At 39.6% G+C, this 16,215-nt stretch overlaps 1 protein-coding gene across 14 annotated transcripts in view; it reads left to right on the top strand.

The window, feature by feature from the left end:
* The window catches only part of Pls3 (plastin 3), a 92,251-nt gene that overhangs the window by 24,942 nt on the left and 51,094 nt on the right, over positions 1-16,215 (top strand). For 2 of the 14 annotated variants that reach the window (XM_070039875.1, XM_070039861.1), the window contains exons 1-2: positions 2,397-2,550; positions 9,013-9,101. The exons of 3 other annotated variants lie outside the window; for them this stretch is intronic. The gene's annotated coding sequence lies outside the window, so the exon portion shown is untranslated. Of the gene's footprint in view, positions 1-1,541; positions 1,586-2,348; positions 2,370-2,396; positions 2,551-9,012; positions 9,102-16,215 lie in introns of those variants that run through there. 9 more of the 14 variants (XM_070039862.1, XM_070039867.1, XM_070039864.1 and 6 more) reach the window with 9 other exon arrangements.

Genomic DNA, 16,215 nt, shown 5'->3' with positions numbered 1-16,215 from the left:
ACACAGACACCAGACACACCAAGATTAGCCTGTGAGTTTGGAAAGCTTTATCTTCAGACAGGCTGCAGGCAGACAGTGCTGGAACTTGTTTTTAAAATGAAGAAATTGAGAACATCAAAGAGTCTCCATTGGCATAGTGAGTCAAAGGCAAAGACAGATGGAAAAATGTGTCCTTTGGCTTCTGCTGTGTTCTTTTCGTTCTGCATCGTGGAGCTTTGTGATATCTCATGCAGATATTGAGATGGATGTGATAAATGAAAGTGCTGTATGTGGTCAGTGATGAACATAAAAGAACATGGTCTGCCTCTTAATGAGAACTGTTGTTTTATCCTCTTTATGACTGAATGTGCTATTACTTTATTATGCTGGAAGTCAGTGATCATAAGATCACCTGTTTTTATGATCACCTGATTTTGTGTTATTTAAAGATCTGGAGTCTAATGATTCTCTCACTTTCATTCTCCTGAGGTAAGTTGAGCAGGTTGTAGTGTGCATATTTAGGTGTTATTTCTGTACTAGTTCTTGGGTTTAAATTTGGAGCTTCATGCTCTCCGTGTTTTTTAATTTTTTTTTCACTCAAGGCTGCTGCTCTACCACTTGAACAATACCTCCACTTCTGGCTTTTTTCTGGTTAATTGGAGATAACCATGTCTCATGATCTTTTCTGCTCAGGTTGTCTTTAAATCACAACCCTCAGACCTTAGCCTCCTGAGTAGCTGGGATTACAGGCATGAGCCACTGTCTCCTGGCCTTTTTTGTTCATTTGTTTATGCCAGTACTGCAGCTTGAACTCAGGATCTCACATTCTTTCTTAGCTTGTTTGCTCTTTTGCTCAAGGCTGGCACTCTGCCACTTGATCCACAGCTCCATGTCTGGCTTTTGGGGGGAGTTAATTGAGTCTTATGGGCCACCTGGGCAAGCTTCAAATCTCGATCCTCTGATAACAGTTTTCTGAATAGCTAAGATTACAGATGCGAGCCACCAGTACCTGGCTCAGTTATTATTAATTTGCACTGTGTTAGTAGAGAAATGGTATTCGGAACCTAGCCCAGTACTACTATTGATTTTTTTCTGTTCTTTCCCATAAATGGTACTCACAACTAACCAATTGTTTAATTTAGGAGTTTACTGATTAGATTGCCAGAACAGTTTAAAAGCAAATTTTAATAAGAAGAGTAGTTATAGCCGGTGCTAATGGCTCATGCCTGTAACCCTAGCTACTTAAGAAGTTGAGATATGAGGATCAGGGTTCAAAGCCAGGCCAGGCAGGAAAATTCATGAGACTCTTATCTCCAGAAAACTGGAAGTGGAACTGTGGCTTAAAGTGGTAGAGCACTAGCCTTGAGCACAAAAGCTCAAGTATAGTGCTCAGGGCCTGAGTTCAAGCTCCATGACTGACAAAAAAAAAAAAGAAGAGTAGTTATCACTTACCATATACAGGTTCTGATGTAAATTGATGGTACATAGTAGATCACTAAAGCTTTCTAATAATGTATAAAATATTTACTGTTATATAGAGTATAGTTATCATTATTACTATTGTTTGCAGTGTCCTAGATACTATCCAGGGTCTCATCCATGCTAGGTAAGTATTGTTCCACTGAACCACAATTCTGACTCACCCTGGATAAGAAAAAGAAGCAATAGAATTGAAGCAACTTATCCAAAGACACATAGAACCTAGTATATTGTGGAGCCAGGTTGTGAACCCAACTGTGTCCCTATATTTTTTTCTTTAACTAGAACACACTGTTTTAGTAGAAAATGACTTAGTTTATTGTGCTGGTAGAAATTTACTTCTTTTTTTATATGGGTGGGGTTTATTATTTTTTCATTATTGTAAAGGTGATATACGTGATATGTCACGTAAACAGAACATTTCATTTTGGACAATGTCACCCCTTCTTTCCCTCTCTCCCAATTTTCCCCTTGAAGTGTATTTCTTAAAGATAAGAGCTTATATATCAACAGAAAGGAAAAAAGTATATAATGTAAATAAAGATTTCCTCAACTAGACTTTGGACTACAAATATTATGTGTGGGTCAAAATGAATAATAGAGAACATAGCGATCTGAGACAGATAATTTGCCTTTCTGAATAATGTTCTTGACTATGGATGGGTGACTTCCGACCCTAGGGAGAAGTTGTTCCATGCATTCTAAAATAAGCAGGTTACTTGGCTACTGCTCAAACTCTAAATAGGTATATAGGTTGTAGCTATTTGACCTGAACCAACTTTTAAATTCCTTTGAGTCCTTGTAGGGTTTGAAAAATGGAGCTGAAATAAAGTTTTCTCTCAATGTTGTATGTGATTTAGAATTTATTAAATCCCTAGCAAAGGAGTGCAAGACAGACAGGAAGAGGATTCGTAAGTATTGTATCATTCTTTTGTCAGGGTGTTCTGTTTTGCTAGCAGGAAGTGTTGTGACTTGTTCTCTAAAGATGCAATTGTAAGAAGAATGTTGGGTTTCCAGATTTCAAGTTCTGGGCGTGGAGAAGGTTCTATTAGTCCAGCGAGAAAGAAACAGGTTTGTTCCTGTCGCAGAAGGGTAACTATTTTAATATTATTTTGTTAGGCTCTAACTTTTAGATTATTAAGTATTTAAGCTGATGTTGAATTTTATGTTGATAAGCTTAATTCCTATTATTGATTTGGGTAAACATTTGGAGTGACCTTCTAAATGTTATTCATCCAAGTAGAATCAAATTTGTTTTATGAGAAAATATTTGAAGTTTTAAATTAACCTGTTCAGTGTATGTTCTGGTTTTTTTCTCCTTTATTTTGGAAATGCTTTTTAAAAAATGATTTCAGTGTCCTACTTGCATAGCCTTACTTACCAAGTTAGATACTCCAAGGTTTAAGTGATAGAAATTATTGATGTTTAGAGAGAGGAGGAAGAGAAGGCAGGATTTCACAAGCCTTTGATATTTGTTGAATATGTTTTTAAGTTTTGTGACAGAAATAGAGGTGGCTGTCCTGATGCAACATGTCATGATTACATTAGTTTTTCTGCTCTTACACAGTAACTTATGTCAAACAGCTGTCCTGATGTTAATAATTTACAAAATACAAGAAAGTCAGTGGTGATGACATTTAGGTGACATTCCTGTGATAAGGCTATGACAATGACTTCCACTGCTCATTGATCTTCCACTACTCTATTGTACAAAGTAGATAATTAGATGTTTTAGTTCTCCAGATTTTTGTCAGCACAAAATAAGTATTGCTAGTTCATAGAATAAATCCTGAATTCTGAGTTAAATGTTACTTCAGATTAGTTTTCCTTTTCTTTTCCTTCCTTTTCTTTCTTTCTTTTCTTTCTCTCTCTCTTTCTCTCTCTCTCTCTCTTTCTTTCTTTCTCTCTTTCTTTCTTTCTTTCTTTCTTTCTTTCTTTCTTTCTTTCTTTCTTTCTTTCTTTCTTTCTTTCTTTCTTTCTTTCTTTCTTTCTTTTTCTTTCGTTCTTTTTTTGTGCCAGTCCTGGGACTTGGACTTAGGACCTGGGTACTATCCCTGAGATTTTTTTTTGGTGGAGGGCTCAAGGCTAGTGCTCTACTACTTGAGACCCAGCTCTACTCCTGCTCTTTTTTTTTTTTTTTTGCTAGTTAATTGGAGATAAGAATCTCATACTTTTCTGCCAGGCTGGCTTTAAACTGCCACCCTGAGATCTTGATTTTTTCCTGAGTAGCTAGAATTACAGGCATGAACCACCAGTGTCCAGCCTCAGATTAGTATTCTAACACCAGCATAAATGGGTGAAATATAAAATACAAGAATCTGGTGCTTTCAATTAACAAGTACAATATCTGAGAGCACATTCAGTGACAAATATTATCTTTCTGCTTAGCTCAAATTACTACCTGAATCCTTATTACTGAGTTGTATTTTTCTTTTGAGTTGAAGCTTACTGAGTAGTCTGAAGTTGTGTATGCTTGTGTGAATGAATGTGCATGTGTGTGCATGCACATGTGCCCCCCCATACACCCTATACCCAAATATTGCTCTTGGCTCCTCAAACAAATGTGTTAATTTTTTTGAAAATACCCCTTAGGTGTTAGGGTTAACTCATTTCATTAGCAGCAGCTTTGTTTTCCCGTAATTTATTCAGATTTATTTTGTATGGTATAGAAATTTGCTTGGGAAATACAGGAGGAATTATAGCTTTTAAAAAGAAGTATGTCCTATTTCAATCCCTTAGCTTGGTAAGGGATTGTGCTATTCAGTTTGACATATTTACTTCATTATTAAGATATTAAGTACCTCCAAACTTTAGTATGACAAACATTTAAAGAATTTCTTCAATGTAAGTTAAATTGAGTATTTCTATTATTGGGTTCTATTAATAGGTTTATTTTAAGTAGCTATTGCTTTTAGATCTTATCTTTGTTTATGAAATTCAAAAAGAGGAAAGCAAACTTTTACTTTAAATGGAAGTATTGGATACTGCTCCAGGAAGTGACACAGGATTTACCACCCGTCCGTCTGAGTGACTCATAAGTATTGGTACTGGGGGAAAAAAATCAATTAGAATCTAGCCAGAACTATTCTGGCATAGAATAGAGGTATTTCCAAAAAAAAAGAATTCATTTCTTAATAGCTCTGAAGGAGTAAAGTCTTGAAGTGTCTTCAGTGTACCTTGAAATATTCCAATTAGAGAGAGGAGAGGAGAGGAGAGGGAACCCAAAGAGAGAATAAATCAAGCAGTTGTGGATAAATCCTGCTAATTGTGGAATCAGAAATGGGTTCATGGGTGTTGGTTGAACTATTTTTTCTTACTTTTGTATGTATTGTAAGGGCTCATAATGTAGAAGTATAACTTTAGCTTGAATAAATTTACATTTATTTCTAAGTGTTAACTTTTATCTACAAATTGCAGACCTGTTGCAACATGATCCATGCATAGTGTGGATTATTGTAAAGGTGAAATGAAATGTACTGCATGTATGCCAGAATTACTGCCAATAAGAATGCTTCTAAACAAACCTCTCTGTTTGACTTTCAGCTAAATTCAAACAACAGGTTCCAGACATCTTAGAGTTTTGTAATATCTTGAAGTATTAAATGAGAGTAGTTGGGTAAAGCATGATAACAGGTCAATTGCATGTGAAGAATGTAAGAACGTTAGATTGGGTGAGAGCTTTCCCTTAACTGTGTAGGTGGGTCTCTGGTTTATTTATATTTTCTCCTTTCTTTCTTTCCTTCTTTCTTTCTTTCTTTCTTTCTTTCTTTCTTTCTTTCTTTCTTTCTTTCTTTCTTTCTTTCTTTCTTTCTTCCTTCCTTTCCCTCCCTCCTTCCCTCCCTCCCTCCCTCTGTTTCTCCTTCCCTTTTCCCTTCCCTTCCCTTTTCCCTTCCCTTTTCCCTTCCCTTCCCTTCCCTTCCCTTCCCTTCCCTTCCCTTTTCCCTTCCCTTCCCTTCCCTTCCCTTCCCTTCCCTTCCCTTCCCTTCCCCCTTCTCTTTCCTCCTTTCCTTTCCTTTCCTTTCCTTTCCTTTCCTTTCCTTTCCTTTCCTTTCCTTTCCTTTCCTTTCCTTTCCTTTCCTTTCCTTTCCTTTCCTTTCCTTTCCTTTCCTTTCCTTTCCTTTCCTTTCCTTCTCTTCCCTTCCCTTCCCTTCCCTTCCCTTCCCTTCTCTTCCCTTCCCTTCCCTTCCCTTCCCTTCCCTTCCCCCTTCTCTCCCCTTCCCTTCTCCCTTTTTTCCCTTCTCTTCCCCCTTCCCCCTTCCCCCTTCCTCTTCCCCCTTCTCTTCCCTTCTCTCTGGGATTGGGAATTTAAGGCATTGGGCATGCTAAGCAAGCATAAACTACACCTCTAGCCTTGTATATGTTTATTTGAGACGGGTGTGCCATGTAGCCTAGGCTGAACTGGAACATGAGATCCTACTGCCCTGGCTTCCTGAGTGTGGGGATTATGTAGGTCTGCTTCAGAACACCTGGCTCTTATTTCTCAATCCATATGAGCTAACTATATAGGCTGCCTCATGAGTAGGCCTGCACTTACCCTATTCATCCCCATAAGTATTTGTTTTTCTGACAGTACTGGGAATTAAACTGAGGGCCTCCCACTTGCTAGGTAAGTAAGTACTCTACCACTTGAACCATATCCCCAGTCCCTCTTTTTTTGCACTGGTTCTTTCTTCTTTCCTCTCTCCCTTTCCCTCTCCCCCCTTTCTCTGCTGGTCTTGGGGCTTGAAATCAGGACCTAGGTACTGTCCCTGAGATTCTTTTGCTCAAGGCTAACATTCTACCACTTGAGCCACAGTGCTACTTCCAGCCTTTTCTGAGTAGTTTATTAGACTTCCTGCCCAGGGTGGCTTTGAACCTCATTCCTCAGATCTCAACCTCCTGAGTAGCTAGGATTGTAGGTCTGAGCCACCAGTGCCTGGCTTGAATAGTCCCCTTTCAACCGCCCCCCCCCCAAAAAAAAAGCTCAGGAACAAAACACAGGCTCTGAGAGTCAAGACACAAAAATTAAATAAATAAATAAATAGATAACACAAAAGGAAAACTGATTTTTTTTTTGCATCAGAGAAGTAAAAGATGGCTAAAATAGCTTTTTAGTTTACCTTACATATGTTCCTGAAGTCTTACACAAGTCTGACATGATATATTTTCACATTTATATTGTTTTAGTCAAAATATATTGTAAAAGTACAATATCAGTGCAAACAAATTTTAAAAAGAAAATGCTATCAGTTTTCTTGATTGTGGTTAAATATACCTTCTCTTTAGTTTTACAATTTGTGACTAAAGTATCATGAAAATTTTCCAGATCTAGGCCTGAAAAATACCCTTGTAATAAGCAAAATCTGCTGTACATGGTAAATATTGGACTCTTAGAAGTTTCTCCTCTGCATTGACTCCAGTAAGCAATTTTACTTTTTCTGTGTCCATACTGGGGCCTGAACTCAGGGACTTGTGCTCTCCCTTACCTTTTTCTGCTCAAGGTTGATACTATCTGTTGAGCCACAACTTCACTTTGGGCTTTTTAAAATCTAGTTAATTGGATTTGTTTTCCAGAGCTGGCTTTGAACCACAATCCTCAGAGCTCAGCCTCTTGAGTAACTAGTATTATAGGGATGAGCTACCAGCAGCTGGCTCAACAGGCCATTTTTCATCATGCTCATCTGCCATAATAAGTGAACAGTAAGTTGTTCCTTCTAGTTTAACCTTTCTGAGATTTTCAGAACTAAAACCTAGACAGAGGGAAAGGCTTTTGGAGTTCCACGGCCTTCTTTTGATTCTCAAAGTGTGAAATGATAATGATACATACACCCTGTTAAACTATGGCAATTATGGCGTTACCGAAATTCTATAAAAATTTTCTTTAAAAAGGCAAATAAAACTTCTTTTCTCCCTTGAGCAAGTCCTGTAAGAGAAAGAGTTCTAAATTAAAAGGTAAATCATATAGATACATGAATGTTTGGTTATACTTAGAGTGAGACCAAGTTGTTAGCATTGGTACAGTGGGTGTGGCTGTTCACAGCACTTAGCCTTCAAGAGGCTGAAATTAAGATGTGTGAAGTACAGGAATGATTTGCTGCAAGAAAAACATTGGCATGCTTCTTTCTTTTGTGTGTGTGTGTGTTTCTTTTCTAGTGTGCAAGATTGAACCCAGGGCTTCTCTCTACCATTGAGCTAAACCCAGAGGCTCCACATGAGCTGTTTTACCTTCAGAAAGAACACTTACAACTCTGTATAGAACCTGTTGCCCACATTCTGCATGTTTTATAGAATTACAGGTTTTATTATTTCAGCTAAGATTTAAGTAAATATTTCTTACTTTATACTTTAAGTAATGGAATATTAATATTAGCTAGAATGGTCCGTGTCTATATTTTCTGGTAGCTGTTTTTACTTTTTATAGAATATATATTATTTATAGCCAGTGGCACCTAAAATCTTAGCTACTTTGAAGTCTGAGATCTGAGGATCACAGTTTGAAGCCAGCCTGGGCAGGAAAGTTCATGAGAGTTTTAAGACCTACTGCATACTCTGCCTACTTCTGGCTGTGTGACTTAAGGCAAGTTACTCAACATATCTCAGACTATTTGCTTTCTGTAAAATCAGAAAAACAATATTAGCCAGGCTCAGGGGTTTTCTGAGAAGTAATTTTCAGAATATATTTAAAGCACTTGGCATAGTCTAGAGTAAAAAAGGCTGTGATGAAAAATCACAAAGATACGTTATTGATGTTTTAGTTATTAGTGTTACCTGCTCTGTGCAGGCTCTCTAATGTGGAATGAAATGTGTAAGGGTGAATGACATGATCACTCCCATCAAAGAGTTTTTTTTTGTTTGTGGTACTGAGGTTTGAAAACTCATCCATGCCCCCAGCCACTCTTTTGGGGGTGGGGGGCTCTCGTTACCTAAGACCTCATTTTTTTTCTTTTCCTTCCCTCCCTCCCTCCCTCCCTCCCTCCCTCCCTCCCTCCCTCCTTTCCTTCCTTCCCTCCTTCCTTCCCTCCTTCCCTCCCCCTCCCTCCCTCCCTCCTTTCCTTCCTTCCCTCCTTCCTTCCCTCCTTCCCTCCCCCTCCCTCCCTCTTCTCCCTTCCCTCCCCTTCCCTCCCTCCCTCCCCCATTTCCCTCTCTCCCCCATCTCCCTCTCTCCCTCCCCCCCCCCCTCTCTCTCTCTCTGTTTCATCTGTTGTGGGACTTGAATTTAGGCCTGGATACTGTCCCTAAGCTCTTCTGCTCAAGGTTAAGCCACAGTTCCACTTCTGGTTTTTCTGGTGGTTAATTGGAAATAAGAGTCTCACAGACTTGGCTGCCTAGGCTGGCTTTGAACCATGATCCTCAGATCTTAGCTTCATGAGTAAGTAGGATTACAGGTGTGAGCCACCAGCACCTGGCTAGAATAGGGGGTTTCTAGACTGTAAGATTCAGAGGTGCAATCCAACTAATAGGAAGTGATATTAGAAAGAAAGCAGCTACTTAACTGAATGAATAATTAGGGTCTTGTAAACTGTGCTGAAAGGTTGAAATTTCCTTTTGTATGGAAGGCTCACAATATTTCTTCAGAAACAGGAATGTGAAGTGTACATTGGAAAGAAACAAGAAAGATCAGCTACAAGGCTTCTGGAGTAGACCAGACTGCAAGCATGAATGAGGTATGGTATGCTGGGTGCTGGTGGCTCAAGCCTGTAATCCTAACTGCTCAGCAGGCTATGATGTGAAGATTGCAGTTTGAAGCCAGCCTGGGCAGGAATTCAATTTACCACCAAAAAGCCAGGAGTAGAGTTATGGCTCAAATGAAAATGCTCGTGTTGAGTATAAAAGCTTAGGCAAAGCACCCAGGCCCTGAGTTCAAGCCCCAGTGCTAGCACCAAAGAAAGAAAGAGAGGGAGGGAGTCAGGGGAAGGGAGAGGAGAGGGAGGGAGAGAGAGAAGAATGGGATATGATAGAGAGAACATCAGAGTTTGGAAATGAAAACTCTAAAATGTTTGGGGGTTGACTCATCTTTCTTTTCTTCCTGATGGCCAAACTACAGTCTCCAGTTTCCACACCTGAAGAGTGAGAATAGAGTAATTGGAAATGAGGCTTGGTTTAGTAAATGGAAGAGTTGGGGGCAAAGGGACAAAACAATTAGGCCAAGTGTGATTCACTTGCCTAGTATGAGGGAGGCCCTGAGTTTGAGATTCAGCTCCACAAAAATGAAAAAAAAATGGCTAAAGTTCAACTGAATATTTGCTGACTTCTGCCTTGACCACTTCTGAGTTGGCCTTTGATCTTCTGTAACTGTGTTTGTCACTAACCTTAGGCCCAAAGCCCCAGTCTCTCAGATACCATCTTTTTGAACACTGTTGCCAGTGATGTCTTAACTGAGAAATTCCTCTCTGAGCTCTAAGACAAAGTTCATCTTAGAAAATGTTTGCTAACACCTGCCACACACTGTCTATGATTGTGGTAGCTCTCAATGTTTGTCTTTGGTTTTCAGTCTATTCTCTCCTGTGGACAGTAAGCTCTCCGAGGGAAATGGGGACTTGGAGGTCCTATTGTGTATATTTCTGGCACCCAACACATACCTAGAACGTACTGAGACTTCTGTGACAGCCTGATGAATGAACATAGATGCAAAAGTGGGCAGAGGTGCTAGGTATTCAAGTTGAAATCTTCTAAGGTAATTGGAAAGCAGAGTGCTGGAGCTTGAGTGTTCACAGTAAGAGTAGATGAGCTTTAGTCCAGGGACTAAACCTATGAACACTGCCTATGGGATCTAGGGACTCAATTGCTGACTTGCCTAACTAGGGAGGAGGCAGGGTGGCAGTTTCTGTTGGTACAGGAAGGTGTGTAAAGTGTAGGTGTTCCAAGATGCACTACTTGTTTTGGATGAAGACAGGTGACAAATAATAGCCTGCATTGTTGGGTTCCCCTCCCATTTGAAGTGAAATAATATATTCTTCCATGTTCTGTTTACCCTTGTTGCCTTCTTTCCCATGTACGTATTTTCTTCTTTTAAGAATATATTGCCCACTCTTTGTGATCAAGCTTTCTTTCCCCTAGTATACTAGTGGCTGGGATTAATTTAGTCTGGTCAATAACTTAACTTTTTGTATGCTGGTCCTGGGGCTTGAACTGTTCCTGAGCTTTTGCTCAAAGCTAGACCTATTTTTCTTGAGCCACAGTTCCACTTCTGGTTTTGGGTGGTTAATTGGATGTAAGAATCTCATGGAGTTTTCCTGCCTGTCTGAGTTGGAACCATGATCCTCAGATCTCAGCCTCCTGAGTAGCTAGGTTATAGGCCAGCTACCAGTACCCAGCTGCTCTGCTTTCTCTTCCTCCTGGTCTTCCTCCCCCTCCCCCTTCCTCCCCCTCCCTCCTCCTCCTCCTCCCTCCTCCTCCTCCTCCCCCTCTCTTCCTCCCCTCCTCCCCCTCTCCCCCTCCCCCTCCCCTTCTCACCCTCCACCCCCTCTTCCCCTCCCCCTCCCCTTCCTTCCCTCTTTCCCTCCCTCCCTCCCTCCCTCCTTTCCTTCCTTCCTTCCTTCCTTCCTTCCTTCCTTCCTTCCTTCCTTCCTTCCTTCCTTCCTTCCTTCCTTCCTTCCTTTTTCATATTGAGGCTGGACCCCAGGGTACTTGCTCAGTAAGTGTTATACCACTGAGCTTCATTCCCAGTCATATCCCCCTTTTTATGATTTAATAGCCATTCCGTTTCAAAAAAGACATTTTCATAATCAAAGTTGATTCTCTACCCAGGAGTTTCCTAGCATGCATAGGCACCCTGCCTAGGACTGACACTCACTAGTAAGTAGATACATTGTTGAGTGAATTGCATTTCTAAATTTGAATGACTTAGGAAAGAAAAACTATCCTTCCTGTTCTCCCTCAAATACATTTCAGAATTTGAGTAATAGTTTCAGGTTGTTTTAGGTAGAGTGTTCTCAGCAGAAGATTTGTGTTCAGGGCTTATGTATCGTTAAATGAACCAGTGGCGTTAAATGAACCAGTGGCGTGGTTTCATAATTGTTGTATTGTTAGTCACACGCTGTAATTAGGGATGACTTCATAGGCATAAGATTCTTCTATGGGTGACGCCCTGAATTCATACCCAGTTGTACACCATATCCTTTTATGAAAAGAAAACAAACAAACAAGGTTTTGTTTGCTTTTGTTTTATTCCCTTAGTTGAAAAATCTGGTTCCCTGTATGTCTAATGTTTAAGGCAAGAGGGTTTGTTTTTTCCTTGCTTTTTGGGAGCAAGGGCAGGCTGGAGTTAACAGAAAACTGAATTAGAGATCAAAGTGTTTTGCAGATAATCTCTAGATTTAAAAAAAGTCTAGAGATCCTAGATAGCTGTATTTTTGATGAGTTATTTCATTTGCTGAATTGCAGTGGAAGGAAAATATATTTGTTTTTTGATTATCAGCTCTGTGTGTTTGTAAGTGCCTGTCTCTCTTACATAATCAATTTCACTTTTGAGGAAAGACAAATTGGGAGTGAAAAAAGAACTATATCCAAGTCAGCCTTTCCTTTTCCTGTCAATCGCATGTTAGGACATTGGAGTTCAATTTGTATTCAGCAAGTGCTATTTACTTTCCTCAAACTTTTATTTTCCATTGCTCATGAGAAAAAGTGCAAATTTAGGAGGAATGTCCAGCTGAGAGCTATTTTGAAAAGGGATGCTGAAGTGAAAATGAGTTTCATTTTTGTGGGTTTGCTTTAATGTGTCACTTGTGTGCTCCTCCACTTGTTGATAGAAACTACCCTTAGGAAGAGGCCAAATTGAGGTTAAAAAAAGTGGCTGACAGGTTTGCTTAAGGTTTATCTTCCTTAAATCACTGTGACTAAATGCTTATGAGTTTCATATATGAGGAAGCTTTGTTACACTCTAATGAATAGAGAGGGATAATGAGATAACATTCCAAGAATTCCATTTAAAGGGCTCTTAGTAGAATTAGGGGCTAGCCAGATGCTGGTGGCTCACACTTGTAATCCTAGCTACTTAGAAGGCTGATATCTGAAGGTCTCAGTTCAAAGCCAGCCCGGCCTAGCAACGTCTGTGAGACTTTTACATTCAATTAACTACTAAAAAAGCCAGAGATAGAGCTGTGACTCAAGTAGTAGAGTGCTAGCCTTGAGCAGGAAAGCTCAGAGACAATACCCAGGCCCTGAGTTCAAGTCCTATGACTGACCAAAATAAAGAAAAAAGAACTAGTGGCTAACATTTGCATAGCCCCTCTCAACTATGTAAAAGCAATCATCATCCTCTATTGTCTTTCACAAAGGATTTGAAGCTGCTATTTGTACTTTATAGGTGTGACTTTACCTGTGTTGCCTTTAATGTTCATGATGATCCTGCATATATGGGCGTTGCTGTTTTCAGAGGAAGAAACTAAGACTCAGACTGAATAAACTTGCTCATGTACATGCTATTATGAAAGAGCAAAGTCAAGTCACTAATTGATGTCTTCTCACTACATATCCAACAATGTTTACTCTCCAACGATCAATTTTTTTTTTCCAATGCTGCTGCTCAAATTCAGAAAGTGATTGACAGATGTCAGTATGATATTTGAAAACCAGTGTTTTCTGAAAATGGCTAGGAAAGTGGATTAATGAGAAAATAATGTTTGGCATGAATTGCTGGTCAAATAATTTTGACTTTTAGCTTTGGCAAATAAAACACAATAGTTTTTCCTTTAGAATGTACTATGTCCTTAGGTGAGGAGCCACAGTTTGGCACAAGTACTCTGGATTAAGTCGTGTCTGGAGAGCAGTAATGAGGTCAAAGTTTTCTATTTTGCTTGTGAACTAGTTTGGGAAGTTTTTGTTGCTTTGAGAGAAGGAAAAAATTCTATAGTACAATGAGTATCCCATGGAGATGAGTAGCGTATGTGTTATTTTAACTTCTAAATGTGTGTGTGTGTGTGTGTGTGTGTGTGTGTGTGTGTGTGTGTGTGTTAGGACTTGGTCTCGGCCTAGTTTTTGCTTTTTCACTCAAGTTTGGGCCACACTTATACTTTTGGCTTTTTGCTCCTTAATTGGAGGTAAGAGTCTCACAGACTTTTCTGCCCAGGCTGGCTTCAAACCATGATCCTCAGATCTTAGCCTCCTGAGTGGATAGGGTTACAAGCATGAGCAACTAGCTCCCCTAAGATTTAATGTTTTTTTAAATAAGTTTTTTATTGTGAAAATACTGTATAGAGGGGTTAGAGTTACACGAGCAAGGTAATGAGTACATTTCTTATCCAGCATTGTTGCCTCCTCCTTTGTTTTCCCCTCGCATCCCTCCCCTCCCATCTCCACAACTACATTCCCCCCCAAATTGTAAAGTTCAAGAATCTATTTTCTGAATCCCACGTAGGAGATGTTGCTATAATCCTGTCATATATGTTTTATTTATTTATTTATTTTTATTTTTTGCAGGTAAATTATTTTTTTATTTTTTTTTATTTTTTATTGTGAAAATACCATACAGAGGGGTCACAATTACATGGGAGGTAATGAGTACATTTCTTTTTTTTTTTTTTTTTTTTTTTTGGGTCCGGTCATGGGGCCTGAACTTTTGGGCCTGGGTGCTGTCCCTCAGCTCTTCAGCTCAAGGCTAGTGCTCTACCACTTGAGCCACAGCACCACTTCCGGCTTTTTTCTTTTTGCTTATGTGGTGCTGAGGAATTGAACCCAGGGCCTCATGCATGCAAGGCAAGCACTGTACCACTGAGCCAACTTTCCAGCCCATGAGTACATTTCTTATCAAGCACTGTTGCCTCCTCCTTTGTTTCCCCTTCCCATCCCTTCTCATACCCTCCCCTCCCCCCCCCCCCCGCCCCAGATTTAATATTTTAAAAGCTACAGTTAGGGCTGGGCCTAAGCTCATCCCCCAGTATCACTACACACACACACACACACACACACACACACACACACACACACACACACACACACACACAGCTCATCCCCCAGCATCACTACACACACACACACACACACACACACACACACACACACACACGTGTACATAAGTATACTCCCAACTCTCATTTAAGGAAAATGAAAACAAGCTAAAATTATATTTGAAGCACTTCTCAATGTAGTGGTAAAATGAGAAGTTTTAGAAACAACTTTATACCAAAGAAAAACAAATACTGTTTGGAGGTATAATAAAATAACAAATAATAAAATCCTGCAGTCACTGCCAGATTATTTGATATAATGTTTTTTTCCCTCAAGATAGCACATTATTGTCTGATTTCTTTAAAGATACCGACTATTAAGTGCTCATGAGTAATTATAATGATAAAAGTATTTTAGTTCATGGTGGGAGTCTACATGTAGTAACTTTGAGAATCAAATGACAAATTTAGGAACAGTGATTCCTATCAATTAGACCACTTACTGTTACTGTTGACTTTGTAGGGCTGAGGGTGTGACTCCTTGGTAGTGGAGGGTGCTTAGGGTTTTTGAGACAATATCTCTGTACCCCAAACTGGCCTAGGACTCTAGAATCCTCTGCTGTGCTAGGATTACTAGCCCAACCTCCAATTCTTCTCTTTACTCTTATTTAGTTATACCTCTTCTTTGTTTGTGGTATTGAGCATGGAAGTTGTACCTCTGAACATTGCCTGGAGGTGGAGAATCTTAGTTAAAAATCTAAAAGACACCATTTCAGATATTTATTAAGACAATTACAAAGAAGTAAGCAGTTGGAAACTTACATATGTATGTGTTTTTAATACAATGGATTAATATTTTGTAGCAAACTGGTAACATAAATTTGTTTCTATGAGATCTAAGCAATTCCTAATTTTGTAAGAGGAACAAAAGAATTGCATTCTCAGCATCCTTGAGAAGGAATTCATAATCCTTAGGGTCTGCAGAGCCTTTAGCTCTCTAAAAAGTTAATATTTCTACCTTTTACTGCAGCCACAAATTCACTTTATGTCATATTGTAATTATTTACATTTGCCTCCCCAGGTTGTAAATTCCTCAAGGGCAGGAACTAGGCACAGAACACATGCTTAAAATATGGATAGAAGTGGGGAGGCATATTGGTTAGGGGTATGGACAGCAGGGAAGGGGGTTTCTGCCATATTCATCCTTGCAGCCTACAGAGGAGAGAGATGGGAGATAAAGATTGAGATTTCTGGTCACTTGGAATAGCAGGCCCATCTTTTGTCTTTTTTTTTTTTTTTTTAATGAGGCACCAGTGACTCAGGCCTTTAATTCTAGCTACTTAAGAACCTGGGATCTGGAGGGTTGCAGTTCAAAGCCAGTCTGGGCAGAAATGTTCAAAAAATTCCATGTCCAATTAACCAGCAAAAAGCTTGGCTGGAGGTATGGTTCAAGTGGCATAGTGCCAGCTGTGACAAGCACAAGTTCAATGCTCTGAGTTCAAGCCTTGATGCCAGTTAAAAAAAATGCATAATAGTTTCCTTTTTCATTGACTCATCATTCATTCATTCATTTTGGTGGTCCTGGAGATACAGCTCAGGCAAGTGCTCTACCATGAGCTACTTCCCCAATCCTTAGACTCGTCTTCTCTAATTTTATTTGTATAGTAGCTATATGGTAGTATGAAAACATAATCAGTTGTTGATGATGTTGGGTTTTTAAATCACATATCTTACATTATTACTGACTCAAACTATTCAGCCTGTAAAAGTATCTGTCTGTGTGTGTGTGTGTGTGTGTGTGTGTGTGTGTGTGTGTGTGTGTGTGTGTGTGTGTGTGTGTGTGTGTGTGTGTGTGTGTGTGTGTCGGTTGTGGGGCCTAAACTCTGGACCTGGG

Source organism: Dipodomys merriami, unplaced genomic scaffold (assembly GCF_024711535.1).
Source record: "Dipodomys merriami isolate MVZ:Mamm:240054 unplaced genomic scaffold, mDipMer1.0.p SCAF_3, whole genome shotgun sequence".
Lineage (NCBI taxonomy): Eukaryota > Metazoa > Chordata > Mammalia > Rodentia > Heteromyidae > Dipodomys > Dipodomys merriami.
The sequence above is the reverse complement of the archived record's forward strand: the minus strand, read 5'-3'. Positions and strand labels throughout refer to the sequence as shown.